An 18,930-nucleotide genomic window follows, 5' to 3' on the forward strand; every position below is an offset into this window, starting at 1 on the left:
GAAACCTGAGGAGGGCACTGCTGCTTTAATGATGGAGCAATGTTTGCTCTCAACATTGCAATTTGGGAGATTTCCTAGGGGACATGTTCTGGTGTTCTCTTGAATGTGCAGGTCATAAATAGGACCTCAGAGAAGACCCCAAGAATGAACCAAACTTAATATTCATATGAATCTTGTCTATGACAAGCTCAGTGAGATTGTGTCATTTGTTATTTCAATGCTTTGGGAGCTAGAATTTCACCAGTGTGAGGACACCTTCAATTGATGAACACAGCAATGTCCTTGTTATAACTTAGTAGGAAGTCTCTTAAACATTGTCAAGATAAAAAAACCAAAAAAACCTCATCAGCCTACAGAAAAATTAGAGAGAATTTTCTTCATCCCTAGATTGGTCCTTAGACTATAGACATTCAGGAAACAGCTCTGGTACCACAGGCAAGCTTGCACTCTGGGTTTTGAGAGGTGAGCTATCATTCCCTCATCCAGAATCACACAGCTTGTCAGATATGTGACAAGTACTACTCCTCTCAGGGAGGCTCCCGGTCCTCCCCTTCCCAACTCTAGCTCCCCAAGGCGTCTGGTTTTCCCTCCCTGAAATATAAGTAAACTGAGGCAGGGACTGCTTTGCTTGCCTCTATTTGTAATTAGCTGTTCATCCATTTGGCGCAAACTTGATGCCCTTCCAACATGGTAGAGTCTACTACAGCATGCTCCTCCGGCATAACCTTCAGGACCTCAGAATTCACACTGTACATATTTAATATTAGCTAATACTTATATGGGGCTTTAAGGCTCCCAAAGCCCTTTACACATCTCATCTCATCCTCAACTCTGCAGGGCAGTACTAGTATTACCTCCATTTTGTAGATGAGACAGTGACTGAATAACCTACCCATAGTCACACCACTAGATTTAATAATGATAATTGTGATGATACTGACCATGTGCCAGGTACTGTGCTAAGCACTTTGCCATCATCATCTTTGATTCTCACAGTCATCCTGGCCAGTAGGTGACAGATGGGGACACTGAGGTAGAGAGAGGTTAAGTGACTTGCCTAGGGTCACACAGCCCAGAAGGGTCTCATGCTGGACGGAGCTCCGGGCTCCACACCATCCACCTGCTAATATGGAGAGCTGTTCCTTGCAGTGTTTGGCACTTAAATGCTCACTGGTACAAAGTAAGTGCACTATCAATGCTTATTTCCTTTCCTTCTTCCTGCCTCCATGCCATGATTAAGGACCCGAGTAAGACTTTTGTGGGATCTGAATCACTACATATTACAGAAATTAAGGAAGTAGTTCCACTGAGCAATTCTGTTGTTAGCATGCTAGAAGAGATTTTTTGTAGGGTGAAACCAGGAAGTATGTCTTTAAGGCCTTAACCTTCAGAGAATTATAGCAATGTTATACTTCCAAATTCAGTGACTACATTGAGAAAATATGCTTTTCAAGGATCATCAGATTGAATCAATCACTTAAATCAATCAACAAACATTCATTAAGTATCTACTACCAGACATTATTCAAGACCCTATTTTCAGAGTTGTGATGCTCCTATTTATATTACAATAAACTTCAAAATTGTTTCATGTAGCAAAAATACTTCAGTATTTCAGACTGTAGAAGTACTAGATGGAAGTTGATTCTAGTTGCAGTATATCAATAATTGATAAAGTTACCTTTTGCCACAGGCCTTCCATGCATTGATATCACTCAATTAATACTGCTGGAACCTCTGCTCTAAGTATATATAATGTCTCTGTGCAGAAACTGATTTATTATCCTTTGGGAGCAGTACAAAAAGGTTCTTATTTATACCAATAAGAAAAAAGTTATTCAAACTATGGAGGCAGATTTTGGGAATAGCTGGGTACAGGAAGAATCTCTGGATATCACAACGTAGTTTTCAAGGGACATCCACTATATTTTTTTAAATAAAAAAGTGAAGAATTTGAGCTATGAATCAAATGAGGCGCTCGTGCTGGTTGAATAACACACTTAGTAAACTATGGCAATTGTGCTGAGCTAAAGATAAGAGACTTTCTAGAGATGGTGAAGACTGTAAGTATATTGTTAGTGAGGTGCTTTAATGAAAATAAAACCTAATCTGTTTTCCATAATTTTCTTGATATTTTTGCTAAAGGACAGACCTTTGCTAAGTCTTGCCCAAACTTATCAAGTGATGCTTTTTAATGATGCTACTATAGATGCCTCTATACAATCATTACTTATCAAAGAGTATTCTGAGTTAAGTATCTTCATCTTTAAATGCTATTGCTTCTAAAACTATGAAAAAGAAGACTGAACACTGACTGATAAAAATCCTTTGGATCTGAGGATTGTGAGTCATTAGTGACTCTCAAGAAATTATTTCAGTAGTGTAATGAGAAGAGGAATTGAAATGATGGGGGATGGGCAGAGTAAGCAGCAAAGCAAGAAGCAGAAGCAACAAGTATGGACCAATCTTTAAAGAAATTTGGCTCTGAAACAAAGGAAAGAAATAGTGACGGCAGTCCTGTAAAGTGAAATTTTTTCAAGATTGAGGACACTTAGTCATGATAGTGGACAGTAAAGAAATCAGTAAAAGGGAGAGATGAAAAATGTGGGGAAAGAAAGTTTAATTGAAAGGATCAGAACCCTTAGGAGGAAGAATAGTATAGGGTCAAAGGCACACCATGTCTTAATAAAAAGTTATTACTTATTAGTATATATATTCATGTGTGTATACGGGTATCAATTTATGTATATGCACACATTGTATCTAAACACATGAAAGAAAAATATTTGTTAATAGTAATGTGAATATGTGAATTATGATTATATATGTTAAAAGATTTTGTATGTGACTGTTTCCTTCCTGTGGACCTTCACTGTAAAATGAACCTTCATTGTAATAAGCACACTTAACATTAATGTGTTTACATTAACAAAATTCAACACATACCCAATTAAGGTTGCCACTGCCGCAATTCAACCAAAGACCCCTTCCATGACAGCTGTATTACACTGGACCAGCCCATCTTTATTTGAGTAGCCTTCTCGTCCAGCTATGTATTGATCCTCATCATTCTGGATTTCTAGACATAATTAAAAGCAGACCATAATTAATCCCTAACTTTAGTTATGTATTATATACGGTGATTTGGAAGGTAAATATCCATTTGAAAAGTTGCTACTACATCATAACAATGCTGTGGTTATTAATTATCAAAGAATTTATAAAAACATTTTAAAAATTTTTTCTTACATTTCATAATTTCGATAGATTTGTGATCTCATCAAAATAAGCATATTCCTCTTATTATTAAAGATTGTAATTTATATCTTCTTGTTTACCTAGCATGTTGGAGATCTTCCTCTAATTAAAAAAAAATACATTCTGAGGCTAGCAATATGGCTATTCTTCTGTATTTTCTCATTCTTGCTATATGAAAGGCTTACTTCCCCCTCTCCCCCAGTTTATCACTATAAATATGCACAACCCACTCTGTACAAATCTCTCCACTGCTTTTTACAGGTCCCCTACAAGTTTGATTTTTTGAAGACTGGTGATATTCACAACCATTTGATGTCACTTAAAGAAAATTTGTGTTAAAATAGATGTGGTTCTTGCTATATAATCAAAAGAAGTAAACAACTTCCCAAATGTATTAGTCTGTTTTCTTCCTATTCAAATCTGAACTTAATTCACAAATCTATTAATCGTGCATATCCCAATAAGGTGGCTTTTCAAATGTATGTCAAAGCCTAAACAAACAGAATTTTTCATCCATTTGGTTTCTTTCTATATTTGGATAATTAGATGGTCTCTCTTTTGAATAGCCACTCAAAATCAGATAGAATAAAGAAGCCCCTCAGAGCTTTATGTTTAGTGAAATTAGCACATTATCATCCCCATAGTGAAATATGTATCCTTCTCAATCACCTTTTGTTTGGGTAGTAATATCATCTAATGATTCCCCATCTCTCCCTCATTCTTTTGGTATGTTCCCTTCTTTGAATAAGACTTATAAAATGATTCCTTAATTCTGTCAACTGTCATCTCTATTCTGGATTTCACTGGCAAATACCTGGTCTGTTTTACTTTGTGTCTTTTAGTGATACTTCTACTCCTCAAACACCATGGAGAAGACTAAAGTACTAGAATCCAAATGTGGCAGTTTCACTCTCTGATAATGAAAAGGGTTTGCAAGACTGTATATTTTAGAGATAGAACAGGACTTTTAAAGGGCCCTTTGAGAACAATCCCTCTCATTTCATAGATGAGGAATTTGAGGTTACAAGGTCTAAGTTACCAGGGTTATATAGCTAGTAAGTGTCTGGTGGGAGATTAAAATCCAGATTCTTTTAACTCCAAGTTTAGTGCTCCATCCAGTCCGCCACATTCCTCATTATAGAATCACTGACAAATCTTTTCTAATTTCTGTCTACTTGTTGTTGTTCTCCTACTAGATCCTTGTATAAATGCCTTCGGGATGATAAGGTTCAGTTGGGGTTTATGCTAAGTTTTCTATAGCTTTTATCTCCTTGCTTTTCAGTTTTATGAAGTGATAGTGCTTATAATCTTCCCACCATCGTCCTGCAGTATATGGGTTTCCTAAGTCCATCTAGCACTCAACTCTCACCTGAAGCTCCAAAAAGCTATAGGATATGCAAGATCAAGTCCTAGTAAATCATCTTGATGGATAAGCTAAATCAGGTTGAGGGTCATCATAGGCCTCCATCCATGACTTGAAGGTGTCTTGACCCCAAGCATGTAAACCAGTACACCACTGGAATAGTGGTGGGGGAGAACAATTTGTTCTAGCAATCATGACGGCAAAAGCCAAGAGTGGTTGGGCACTGAAGATGCTATACAGTGCATCTTGGGCCATTGCTGGGCAGCCAGAATTTTGTCTTGCCACTGGAATTTGAAGACTCTCTAAGAGAGAGAGGAAGCTGAAGACTGTGCAACTCTGTCTCACTTAAATCCAATTCATTCATGAAACCATGGGATGTCCTTGTCCTCTTTGAAAATGAAACAAAAACAACATCCTCCTTTATAGAATTTTAAAATTAGATTTTATTTTTCAATTATCAATTTTTTTCTCCCTCCTACTTTCTCCCTTGGAAAAAACAAAAACAGAATGCTTGTTACAAGTAAGTATAGATAGTCAAGCAAAACAACTTTCTGTATTGTCCATGTCTAAAAATGGGTATTTAATTCTGCATATTTAATTCTGCAATTTATTTCTAGCACTGACATTTGTCAAAAGGTGAATAGCATTCTTTATCACTGGTCCTCTGGAATCATGGCTAATTATTGTAATAGTAAGAGTTTGCAAATCAGTCTATAGTATTTTATAAATTAGTCTGAATGCTAAACTAATGTAAATCTTAACCATTACCTCTTTCTGCTAGTCAGTAACTGAATGTCTGCTGGTTCAAATGGCTTCTTGGATCTTGACCTCCTGATGATGTTGGTTACTTTATATTAGTTAAATTTCTTTGGGAAAAGGTGATAAAGTGAGGAAGATGTCTTAGACTTTTTCTGTTTTCCATTTTTACAATCAATAACTTCTTTGACAAGGTCAAATTGAAATGGTTGCATTTATATCCAATTTTAATCACTATCTTTTCTTCTAATTTGAGAAGCAATAAAGCACAGTGGATAGAGTATTAGGGTTGGAGTAAAGAAGACTCGAGTTCAAATATCATGTGTAAGATTTACTAGTCAGTCCATAGCACAGTACCTGGCACATAAGACGTACTTATGACATATTTATTGACTAATGAGCTTTATGATTGTTTGGGACAAGAAGGCCTACCCAAATTGACTACTCAGAGATCACTCATAGAAAGAATTATTTATTAGAATCTCGAGAAGCGGACCCCATCCTGGTCTGTGAGCCAAATTTCACAGTTGGATAGGCCAGAGCCTTGAAAATGCTTACAGCTTTTATATATTTCAAACAAAGAACCTCCAAAATCCCGCCCTCTATATGTTGTGATTGGTCACATAAGTCTACTGTACCCCAGTTGGTCAGTGGAATGTAGTAGACAAGGTGATATACAGCTTCTTTGGCCATGGTTGGACAATGGAATGTTGTTCAGGTCTTATCTAAAATCACGTGACTCCAGAGAAGCCGAAACTGAGGCCTAATAGGCTTGATCTACTTTAGTTAACAGTCTCTGATCAATAATAGTCTCTGATTGAAAATTTTTTTCTCTAGGCTTGTCACTATTCAGTCATTTCAGTCTTATCTAACTCTTGGTAATCCAATTTGCAGTTTTCTTGGCAAAGGCACTGGAGTGACTTGCTAAAAAAGTGAGGTAAAAAGTTGACTTGTCCAGGGTCACACAGTAAGTATCTGAGGCAGGATTTGAATTTAAGAAGTGTTCCTGATTCTAAGCCCAGCACTGTGCCTCCTCGCTTCCCTCCTCTTTAGGCTACTTCACCTTACATATTTCTGTAAGTTCTTCACCTTTTCCCACACATGATCATGGGTAAGCCATTTAGCTTCTTTTCTCATCTTTAAACTCAGGATAAGAATTGTAATACCTACAATTCATAAGTTGATTATGAAACAAAAATAAGAAAATATATAGTGTTTTATAAACCTTAGAGTACCAGATAATAGCTAGATATTATAACTGCTGTAATTTGACACTGATTTTGACCTTCACTTTAAATAGTTGATGACTGCACTCTGACAGTTGATTTTGATATTGCTCTTACATTCCAGATTAGTGGCATCTTCTCTCTTAAGATAAAATTGATTTGATTTTTGTGGTAATACTGTTTGATGATCTCCGTGGTCAGCGTCTTCTGGTTTTGTTCTTGAAGAAAGCATTCATGACTACAAGTTATGAGTTGATAGGCCCTTGTCCTCTTTCTTTCTCTTTTTACATATTATTTTTCCAGTTCTTCCCTGATCTGTCAATTTTCAAAATATTTGTTGATTTGATTTAAAACATAATATGATTTTCCAGGCAAGAAAAAATATGTAGATATGAAAGACAAACAGAAAAAACTTCAATTTAAAAAGTTATATTTGCTAAATTTAAAAAGGAAAAAATAAGCAAAATTTTTTTCCATTTTTCCTCTAAATCCAGACAAAGATATTTTCTATTTTCTTATTAAGATTATCTCCTTTGGGGCCCTGTTCCCACACTTATCCTCTTCATTCTCCAGCATATTAATTTCTCCATCTTTGTTGACTCTGTTCTTTTATCTTCAAATATGCACTGATTTTTTCCTCATTGAAAAATTATTGATTTCTTTTCCAGTGAATAAGTGGTCAAAATATATGAACAAAAAGTTCTCAAAAGAACTGCTAATTATTAACAACCACAGGAAAGAATGTTCCTAATAAGAAGAATCCAAATCAAAGAATTATGAAGATTCACTTCAAACCTAGAAAAACTAGCAAACATGAGAAAATATGGGAATATTAAATACTGCAAGGGCACACTAAAATGGGCACACTAATATACTTAGTGGAGTTGCAAACTGATTCAACCATTCTGGCAAACAATTTGGAATTTTATTAAGATGCTTACTAAAATGATCAAATCCTTTGACTCAGAGATCACATTACTGCCCAAGATATATACCTGAAGGCATATATAAAACAAAATATTTATAGCAGCACTTTTTCTAGTAGCAAAGAACTGAAAACAAAGTAAATGCCCATCAGCTGGGAAATTATTAAGATGGACTGTGAAAAAAAAGATGGATTGTGATTCTTGAGTGTGCTAGAATATTACTGCATTACCAAAAATGGTGAATGTAAACCCTATAGAGAGGCAAGGGAAAATTTATATGAATTGATGAAAAGTGAAATAAGAAAGACTAGGAAAATAATATATAAAATGATTACATAAATGTAAATGAAAAGAATTACTAGTACCAAAAATTAAAATTAAACAGTTTGTAGTTATAATGATGGATGATCTTGACCTTGAAGAAATACGAGAATTAACAGAATGCACATCCCTTTTGTCTTTGAAGGAGAGGAGAGGATCTATGCATGTTGAATATAACATATAGTTTGATCAATATACTGACTTGTTTTGCTGAACTACTTTCTTCTTTCTTTCCTTTGTTAGAAGAAACACCTATCTGGATAAGAGTGGTAAAGGATATGATAGGAAATGAAAAAGATTAAGAAAAAAATAGAAACAAAAATTAATTTAAATAAAAAATTTTGATGCTCTTCTTATAGATCACCCCATTTCTCTACTTTCTTTCACTTCAAATTTATCTTATTTCATTTCCTCACCATCTCTTCCTTCTTTCACCTTCTGCTGTTTGTTTTCCATACCTATAATTCTATGTGAAAAATCACTCAAAATGTATGAGTTATCTCTTTGACAAATCATGGGAATTCATTGACTCTTGAATTATCCCAGATTTCTTTGAGATATAATTCACGCAAATGTTCTTTCTCCTTTTCTCAAATGATTTTAAAGGTTCCTTACAAACACTCCTATAGTTTTTTTTTTGTCATACTGTTCTCTGAATGCCCTCTCCATTTTTCACCTAGCTAAATTTTCTTAACTTTCAAAGTTTAGTTCAAACTCCTTCTTCAAAAAACATTTTCAACTTATTTGAAGCCACAGTGACTTCTAAACTAACAGCATTCACTGTCTCTAATATTCATTTAGAAATCACATATATTGAAGATGTATTCTGATGGAAGTGGATATCTTTAACATAAAGAAGATCCAACTCACTTCCAGTTTATCAATGATGGACAGAAACAACTACACCCAGAGAAGGAACACTGGAAAGTGAATGTAAATTGTTAGCACTACTGTCTATCTACTCAGGTTACTTACACCTTCGGAATCTAATACTTAACGTGCAACAAGAAAATGGGATTTACACACATATATTGTATCTAGGTTATACTATAACACATGTAAAATGTATGGAATTGCCTGTCATCTAGGGGAGGGAGGGGATAATTTTGGAAAAATGAATACAAGGGATAATGTTATAAAAAAATTACTCATACATATATACTGTCAAAAAAACTTATAAATAAAAAAAAGAAATCACATATATTTTATGAATATTTTTATATTATTGTTTTTATTACTATTTAAATTTTCATAGGCTTATCCCTTGCCTACAAAATCTTTGAGGATATAATCTAGGTTCACATTCTTAGTAAGGACTGAGATCACTACCAGCTACAACATCTCTCTAAAGAATTCTCAACAGCCCTATATACCCTACATAAAACAGGCCCTCAATAATTATGTTGCTGATTGAAAATTTTTTTCTCTAGGCTTGTCGCTATTCAGTCATTTCAGTCTTATCCAACTCTTGGTGATCCCATTTGCGGTTTTCTTGGCAAAGGCACTGGAGTGACTTGCCAAAAAAGTGAGGTAAAAAGTTGACTTGTCCAGGGTCCAGTAAGTATCTGAGGCAGGATTTGAACTCAAGAAATGTTCCTGACTCTAAGCCCATCCCTCTATATACTGTGCCTCCTCCCTTCCCTCCTCTTTAGGCTACTTCACTTTACATATTTCTGTGGTTCCCTGTATTTCTTTTTCTTATTCATCTTCATTCCCTCAGCTATGGTCATACCTAAAGGTTCAATTTTATCTCTAAGAAGGAAACATTAAAAAAATACAACTCAATATTTAAAAAAAATTAATACAACTCAAAACAACTAGTAATGTTTAAAAAAATAACACAATAAAAGGTTGCATTAAAGAAGTATTATGGTTATATGAAGGGAGGTAACACTCCTTCTGGACAAAGCTGTGTTTAGTTTGGTATGTTATGTTTGTAGGGTGGTAGGTAACATGTTGATAAAGTGGAATATATTCAAAAGAGAATGACCAGATATTACAGGTCTAGAAAGTGTCAATATAGAGAATGAGGATCTCTAGCTTGGAAAAAGGAAGAATAAAAAGGAACAATAAAGTTTTTTTCAACTTTTTGAAGGGTATTTTTATGAAAGAGGAAGTAGTTATCCTTTGCTGTTCTTAAATGCAGATCTAGAACAAAAGGGTAGAAAAACATAGGGAAGTTTTTTTATGAGGTAGTGAATTCCTCCATTTTATGATATGTATTATCAAGAAGTTTAAAATCCATATGAAAGGCTAAAACAAATACATACACAATTTGCAATTAAAAATAATAAAATTTGAAAAGTAATTTCATAATAATGGTTTACATTAATGAAAGAATGAAAATTATAGTAGATTTGAACACCTGCTTGAAAAGAATATTGACTAATTTCAACTAGAATTATAGGATTTGGAAAAAGAGAATGCCATCTTGTCATTAAGTCTATTGGCCAATTTTTACTTGATTTATCATAATTCCTTCTAAGCCCCAACTGACTAATGCTTTTCTGGCTACTCCTTTGATAAAATATGCTTACAACTTCATACTATCTAAATATGTAACAACATAAACTTTAAACAGTACAAAACTGTAAATACTTCCTAGTAAAGTATGTTTTTCTAAGTTATTTAGTCTTGATATTTACTGGATTCAGCATAGCCTTTTTCCTGACCTGTACTAATTTTAAAATTAAATTAACAAAGAAATTTAGTTTGAAAAAAATCTTAAATTTAATAAACAGCAATCATTTATTCATAAAAAAAACAATCAAGTCTAATCAAAACCATCTGTTGTCCCAGTGGCCATATTTTACATTACAGGAAGAAATCTTAACCATGTTTAGAAGAAAACTTAAATTCATAAGACCCTATGACAGGGAAGATTTTAATTTTATAAAAAAATGTGCATTAATTTTCTCAGCGTGAAATGCTCTTTCATTGAGCCTGGTAGATTTCACCTACAGGAGCTAAATTCAATTAGTTCATAGCAATGTGGTTTCCACCCTCTTGGGAATCATGTTTCTGTGTCTTTGTGAAGGGTAAAAAATGAAAATAGAGATGAATTCTTTTTGATGCTTCATATTTTAATTAGCCCCTCTAGTCAAGAGATTTCTTGAGCTCTGTCATTCTCTTAGGATGTACAATTACATAATCAGTCATTCAGTGAGTATTTATGAAGTGTCTACCACATGCTGGACACTGTGCTAAATAGAGTGATGTAAGTTAAAAACTACTTCCTCCTAATGGGGCAAACAAGCACATGCATAAATATAAAGTGAAATAATATATTCATATTTTATACAAATATACGGTAAATAAAATATACATAAATACATACATCTAAGGTAGTTCCAACAGTTAGCAAGCTCTCTAAGAAAGTCCTTGGGCAGAATGGTGCTTGAGCCTGAACTCACTATTAGGAGGATGAGGTATTAAGACAGTTCATTCCCTAGGCATGAGAGACAGCTATAATGAGAGAACACATTCCTAGGCATGGGAGTCAGCTGGAGTGTATTATGTGTGAGGGAAAGAAAGAACAGTTTCACTGGATTGTACAGTGTAGGAGGAAAATAATTTCTAATGAGGCTTGAAAGATATGTTGGGGACAGACTGTAGAGTTTTAAAAACTAAAGAAAGGTTTTTTTTTTTATGTGACAATAACAAACCATTGAAATTTATTTAGTACATGAATGACATTGTCATTTCTGTAGTTAAGGAAAATTACTCTCGCAGCTAGAGGTTGGACAGAAATGGGGAGAAATAAAATGCAGGGAAATCAAAATGTTGTTTTATTCAAGAGATGATAAGGGCCTGAACTAAGGTGACAGCTGTATGAGGGGAGAGAATGTGGGATGTGGGAGTTGTTGGGATGGTAGAAGCAGTGATATTTGGCAACTGTTTAGATATGTGGGTTAAGAGAGAGAGAGAAGTTCAAGATTATGCAAGATTATAAACCTAGGAAACAGGAAGGATGCTAGTGCTTTCTACAGAAATAGAGATGTTTGGAAAAGAGAAAGTTTTTGGGAAAAGTGAATCAGTCCAGTTATGAAGATGATGAATTTAAAATTCTCTGGTATATCCAATTTGAAATGTTCAACAGGAAAATGATGATGTGGGACTAAAGCTCTAGGGAAAGAAGCTAGATATATAGACCTGGGAATCCTCTGAGTTAAGCTCATGGGGACTGAAGAGATTCCTGAGAGACAGGATGTAGTGGCAGAAAGGATGGCCCAGGACAGAACCTTGAGTAACACCCACCTGCATTTAGTGGCTGTGATGCCAGACTAAGAATTTGCCAAGGAAATGAAAGAAAATTATGACAAGGAGATGAACCAGGAGAGAGCAGTATTATGAAAACCCAGAAAAAAGAAAGGATCTAGGAGGAGAATGTGGTCAAAAGAGGAGCAAATGAGAGAGGAAGGAGGAAGGCGGAAAATCACCAAAGCAGACAATTATGAGATCACTGTAGTTTGGGCCTAGTTTCCATTGAACGGAGTAATGAGTTAAGAATGGCAAGGGATTGAAAAGTAAAAGAAAGGGAAATGGAGGTAAGGTAAAGGCAGCCTTTTCCTGGAATCTGGCTGAGAAGGAAGGAGCAATTTAAATGCATGCTAAATGGGATTGGGAAGGAGTGCTTAGTGATGGCAGTTTAAGTCTCAGGGAGACAAGGGCCTTTTTGAAGGCATGAAGAAACCAATTAAAAGGGGAAGTTTGAAGATTTTTCAGTAAGAGGGAGAATTGTGGATGTGATGTTGGAGAAGAGAGGAGAGGATGGGATGCAGATGGAGGCAGGTTGTTCTTGGAGAAGAAAAAGGCCTCCTCTTTGCCAGATACTAGGGGAAAGAAGAGGGAATGGGGGATGTCAAGGAGTTTTACAGTGAAGATAAGGGAGGAGAGAGTTCCCTTAGGAGAAGGAGTTAATGTCAAATGGTCCCTACCTGAGGGTAGGAAAGGTACATACAAAGGACTTGAAGAAAGAGAAAGTTCAGAATATCTTCTATGGCAAGTATTTCAGTTCTTTTTGCCTAGGAAAAAAAATGATCTTTGTCAAGTCAGTAGTATTTAAGTGCTCACTATGTGTCAGGTACTGTGCTAAGTGCTGCGGACAGAAAGGTAAAAGAGGGGCAGCTAGGTGGTGCAGTGGATAGAGCATCAGCCCTGAAGTCAGGAAGACCTGAGTTCAAATTTGTTCTCAGACATTTAATACTTCCTAACTGTGTGACCTTGGACAAGTTACTTAACCCCAACTGCCTCAGACAAAAAAGAATAAAAAAGAAAGGTAAAAGATAATCCCTGTCTTCAAGGAGCTCACAGTCTAATGAGGGAGACAACAAGCAAAAAGAAGTAAAAATAAGCTGTATATGGAATAAGTGGAAAATAATTTACAAAAATAATGATTGGGAAAGGCTTCTATTTGGTCCTCTTTGAAAAGGAAGCATGAACAACAGGGTTTTAACTGGGATTTGAAGTTCAGGAAGGAAGCCAATGAGCAGAGAGGAGGGAAAGCACTCAATGCCTGGGGAACAATCAATGAAAGTGCCTGGTACCAAGAACACTTTGGACTGGAAAGATTTCTCATGAAGTATCAAGACCACATTTATATCATGGAAAGAATTTGGTAAGCTCCTTTCTTTTGCTATTTTTGCAAACAGTTTGCATAATGTTGGAATGAACTGTTCTTTGTATTTAATACTGGATAGAATTAATTCGTGTATCCATCTGCTCCTAACGTGTTTTTGGGGAAGTTAATTTATGTCTTGTTCAATTTCTTTTTCTAAGGTTGGGTTATCGAAATTAAATTATTTATTTCTTATTCTGTTAATTTGGATATTTTGTATTTTTATAAATAGTTGTTTCACTTGAGTTTTTTTTTTTAACCATATAGTTGGGCAAAACAATTTCTAATAATTTCATTTGTTTTTTCTTTATTATAAACAGTGCACTCTTAATTGCTAAATCTGATATGTATATCTTCTTTACTCTTCTGATTAAGTCCAATTTAACACACATTTATAAGTACTTATTATGTACAAGACATTTGGAATATAATAACAAAATGAAAAATGGTTCCTGCCTTTCAGAGAGCTTGAATTCTATTGGGAAGATACAGCATACAGATGATTATAAGATCAAAGATTTAGAGCTGTTTCCTTAAAGATTATGTTCTCTGATCCTATAGTCTTATTAAGTATATACATGATGAGGATGGAGAAGAGAACACTAATAATTGAGGATATCTAGAAAAGCTTCCTACAATAGAAAGCACATAAGATGAGCCTTCAAGAAACCTAAGCATTCCTATGGGTGGAGATGAGGAATGAGTATATTCCAGCTATGGAGTCCACATTTGTATAAAGTTATGGAGGGAGGAGTACAAAATTTGTTTTTTGTTTTTTTCTTTTTAAAAATATTTTTATTTCCCTGTTACATTTTTTATTATAGCTTTTTATTTACAAGATACATGCATGGGTAATTTTTCAACATTGACAATTGCAAAACCTTTTGTTCCAATTTTTCCCCTCCTTCCCTCCCACCCCTTCCCCCAGATGGCAGGTAGACCAATATATGTTAAACATGTTAAAGTATATGTTAAATACAATATATGCATACATATTCATACAGCTATTTTGCTGCATAAGAAAAATCAGACTTAGAAATAAGGTAAAAATAACTATGAAGGAAATAAAAAATGCAGGGGGACAAAAACAGAGGTAGTGAAAATGCTATGTTGTGGTCCACACTCATTTTCCAGAGTTCCTTCCCTGGGTATAGCTGGTTCAGTTCATTACTGAACAATTGGAACTGGTTTGAATCATCTCATTGTTGAAGAGAGCCACGTCCTTCAGAATTGATCAGCATAAAGTCTTGATGTTGCTGTGTATAATGATTTCCTGGTCCTGCTCATTTCACTCGGCATCAGTTCATGTAAGTTTCTCCAAGACTTTCTGAAATCATCCTGCTGATCTTTTCTTACAGAACAATAATAGTCCATAACATCCATATACCACAATTTATTCAGACATCCTCCAATTGTTGGGCATCCACTCAGTTTCCAGTTTCTGGGCACTACCAAGAGGGCTGCCACAAACCTTCTTGCATATACAGGTCCCTTTCCCTTCTTTAGGAGTACAAAATTTGGAAAACTCTTCCTTACCCCTCTCAATTTTGGTGCCTTTCAATGTTATTATTTATTCTGTACCTATCTTGTATATAGATAGGTATTGTCATATGGTCTCTCCCAATAGAGTTCCATGAGGGCAGGAAGTTTTTTGCCTTTCATTGTATCCTCAGCATTAGCACAGTGTCTGGTACATCACAAGTGCTTAATAAATGTTTACTGACTCATAGAAATAAGAATTCTAATTGAACAAAATAAAATATTAAAAAAGCAATGAAATGAAATACTATATAGTTATAAGGACCAATCTTAGTCTTTGGAAGAAATAAGGAAATGTAGCTCCTACTTTTCATTGGAAATGGGGAGTGTGAAATGTTTCACATGATATCTAATTCAGATACCATGTCAAATGGATTTGCTTAAATGTTAGGTTAAGGAAAATTCACTGCAAGGGGAGGACTAGAAGAGATATTTTCAGAAAAAGTAGTGTAAATGCAAAAGGGATAAACAAAACAAAAATAAGTTACTCTCTTCCTTCCTTCCTTTTTTTGGTGAGGCAACTGGAGTTGTGACTTGCCAGAGTCACAGCTAGTAAGTATTAAGTGTCTGAGGCCAGGTTTGATTTAGGTCCTCTTAACTTCAGGGCCACTGCTCAATCAATCCACTGCACTATTTTGCTGCCCAAATAAATTATTCTTTTAACAAAGGATAAAAGGCAGAGATCCAATATGAAAGGGAATTTAACAAAAGATTGCAAGTTCCAGGGAGCACTGGGGAATCCAGAGAACAGTGATGAGGAGGGGGAAGGCTAAACTCAACAAGTATAAGGCACTGAGAAAAGTAAAAGAGGGAAAAATTGTTATTGCTTAAGAAGATGCCAATTCCAAATCATAGATATTGGAAGAGACAAAGTTAGGAATTTACTACAATATAAGAGGGAGTATGCCAAGTAAGAAAAACTTGTAGATTAAATCAAAACTCAAATTAAATATTAGGCCTCTCTAATTCTATTTGCTAAGTGGAACTTCATCAGTTGATAGCCACTGAATTTAGCCCTTTATACCAAAACATAATGTCTCCCTTGACAACTTTTTAGTTCTCAATTTTTTCCCCATTAGTAAATGAAGTGATTGGCTTGGAATTATGTGAACAAAATTAATAAAAAATATATCCATTGATTGAGAATTGCCACTGCTAGGCATATGGCCCAAGAAGTTTGGAAAAGGTCCTACAGACTGAGAAAAGACCACTAGATTTAATCCTTAATGCCTAGTACAAATAGTAGGAGTTTAGTAAACGCTTGTAGATTAATAAGAAAAAAAGTAAAGGTTCTATAGTTATATCAAAATATTCATAATAAAACTTTTGTGGTTGTAACCCTACTTCCATGTCCTTCTTCTCTTATAAAAAAACAACCACCATCAGGTTGAAAACTAAGTCTATCTATTAGGGAATCTATAATATGGGAGGCTAGATGACACAGTAGATGGAGTGCCAGGTGTGGATTTAGGAACTCCAGACTCATCTTCCTGAATTCAAATCCTGCCTCAGACACTTATTAGATAAGTGATCCTAGGCAAGTCACTTAACCCCATTCTCTTCATTTTCTTCATCTGTAAAATGAGCTGCAGAAGGAAATGACAAATAATTCTATTATCTTGACTAAGAAAACCTCAAATGGGATCACAAAGAGTTGGACATGATAGAAAATGCCCAAACACACAAATACATCTTATTTATAAGTAGCAAGGCACCTGAGGAAGAGCCAAGAAGCATCATGTACCAGACAAATTAAACAATCACCACCATTTGACTTCTATCCTTTCTGCTTTATTTATTTATTTAATTCGGGAAATAATTTTTTTTCAATTACATGTAAAGACAGTTTTCAACATTTTTTAAAATAAGACTTTGAATTTCAATTTTTTTCTCCTCATCACTTTCCCCAAAATGGCAAGCAATCTGCTATAGGTTACACATGTGCAATCATAAAAATGTATTTCCGCATTAGTCATGTTGTGAAAGAAGAAACAGAACATAAGGGAAAAGTCACAAAGGAAAACAAAAAAATAAGTAAAAATAGCATACTTTGAGCTGTACTCAGAATCCATAGTTCATCCTCTGGATATGGATAGCATTTTCCATCACGAGTCTTTTGTAATTATCTTGAATCATTGTGTCTCATGCTCTCCTGGTTCTGCTCACTTCACTCAACATCAGTTTACATAAGTCTTTCCAGATTTTTTGAAATCTAACTGCTCATCATTTTCATACCACAATAGTATTCCATTATATGCATATACCACAACTTGTTTAGCTATTCCCTAGCTGACTGATTGAAAGAGTATCTCCTCAATTTCCAATTCTTTGCCACCACAAAAAGCTGCTTATATAAGTCTTTGTGTATGTAGGTCCTTTCCCCCTTTTAATGATCTCTTTGGGATAGGAGACCTAGTGGTAGTATTGTTGGAGCAAAGGGTATGCGCTCTGTCTCTTCTTAAACTTGAATAGACATAGATCAGGTTTCAGAACCCAAGAACTCTGAGAAGTGAAGTGCCCCATAGCCTAGATGGATCCTGAAGCCATCATTCTGGGAAGCCATCCACATAGAAAAGTGATCCATTAAGCACAGCTATGGGTTTTGCAGCAACCACAGCTACTGAAGCCTGGAGAAAGAAAATTACTACCTCCCAAAGTTCTTGGTACTGTCAACTAGCTTAACATCAGCAATAGATATACTTTTTATCAGTGGAATCGACATTAAAGATGTGTTATGATCTGTTTCACTGATGTATTCTAAGGACCATGAGACCTTCCTATTCTTTGAAACTATATGTGTTATCAGCTTTGTTAGAATATGAGCTCCATGAAAACTAGGACAGTTTCCATTTTTCTATTTGTATGCCCCATAGCGCTTGGCAGACACTTTTTTTCATTTGATCATTTGCATTGCAGTATTTGGATATAAAGAAATGTTACTTACTGCACTGTAATAAAGGATGGAAATAATAGTCTAGAGAAATTTAAGAAGATTTGTATGAACTAAAGAACCAAAAGAACATAATGACCTCAATAATATAAAGAAAAAACATATTAAAATATATCAAAATTCAGCTTAATCTTCTTTGATTTCAAATAACTAATGATGAAACATTTCTCTCAACAACAAAGTATTAGAGGGAGGGGTTGAAATTCTATTAATACAGGATGATATATGTATAACTTATCAGGCATGACTAATGGGTGAGTTTATTTGACTTAGCTGTTCCTCTTTGTTGCATGGGAGGGTTGGGGGTGTGGTAGCAATGATTATTATAAAATGACAGCGACATAAAATAATAGATGAATTAATAAACCTTTTAAAAATAAAACAAAATAAGATAGAGCTTAATTTTTTTTTTTTGTATAATTCTATAATATTATTTTAGATTTGGAAGAAAGAGTTAATTAGCTCCTTGGCTGTCCACACTCTATCTGGAAGCCAGGAATAAAGTGATTAGTTAGAACAAGAGTGAGCTAAAGGTTTTCTTCAGGGAATTCTATGATAGTATTTCTGTTGGATTTAGAAAAACCAGAACAGAAAGGAGAAAAAAAGATGATTAAGGTGCATTAGACATTCTACTCTAGAATAAATGGAAAAGGCTGTTTGCCATTCATCTGACATCGTCTTTTTTATTTGCATAAACTCATGTTTTTATTTTTGCCTTGTTTATTTAAAGCTTCATGGGTATTAAACAGATTCTGAAAAGGCTCTTGTTGTTCCAGTCCCTGCTGTTGGCTGCCTAGGTTTTCTTAAACGCCCCTTTCTGTCATCATTCATTAGAGATCTAAATTTGCCTCTGCCCCCACAAGCTTTGTGTTCTCTTTTTCTATTGCAAATTATCAGCATTCAATTTTGAGTCTGCGGACAGAGCAGAGAAAGTGCAATTTAGGTAGAAAATAATATTAATCCAAATGAAATTT

General features: G+C 34.9%; 1 long non-coding RNA gene across 7 annotated transcripts in view; it reads right to left on the reverse strand.

Annotated features, from left to right (window-relative positions):
• The window catches only part of LOC141554785 (uncharacterized), a 47,994-nt gene that overhangs the window by 15,789 nt on the left and 13,275 nt on the right, over positions 1-18,930 (reverse strand). For all 7 annotated transcript variants that reach the window (XR_012485955.1, XR_012485956.1, XR_012485951.1 and 4 more), the window contains exon 2: positions 2,947-3,079. This is a non-coding gene — a long non-coding RNA (uncharacterized LOC141554785). The remainder of the gene's footprint in view (positions 1-2,946; positions 3,080-18,930) is intronic.

Source organism: Sminthopsis crassicaudata, chromosome 2 (assembly GCF_048593235.1).
Source record: "Sminthopsis crassicaudata isolate SCR6 chromosome 2, ASM4859323v1, whole genome shotgun sequence".
Taxonomy (NCBI): Eukaryota; Metazoa; Chordata; class Mammalia; order Dasyuromorphia; family Dasyuridae; genus Sminthopsis; species Sminthopsis crassicaudata.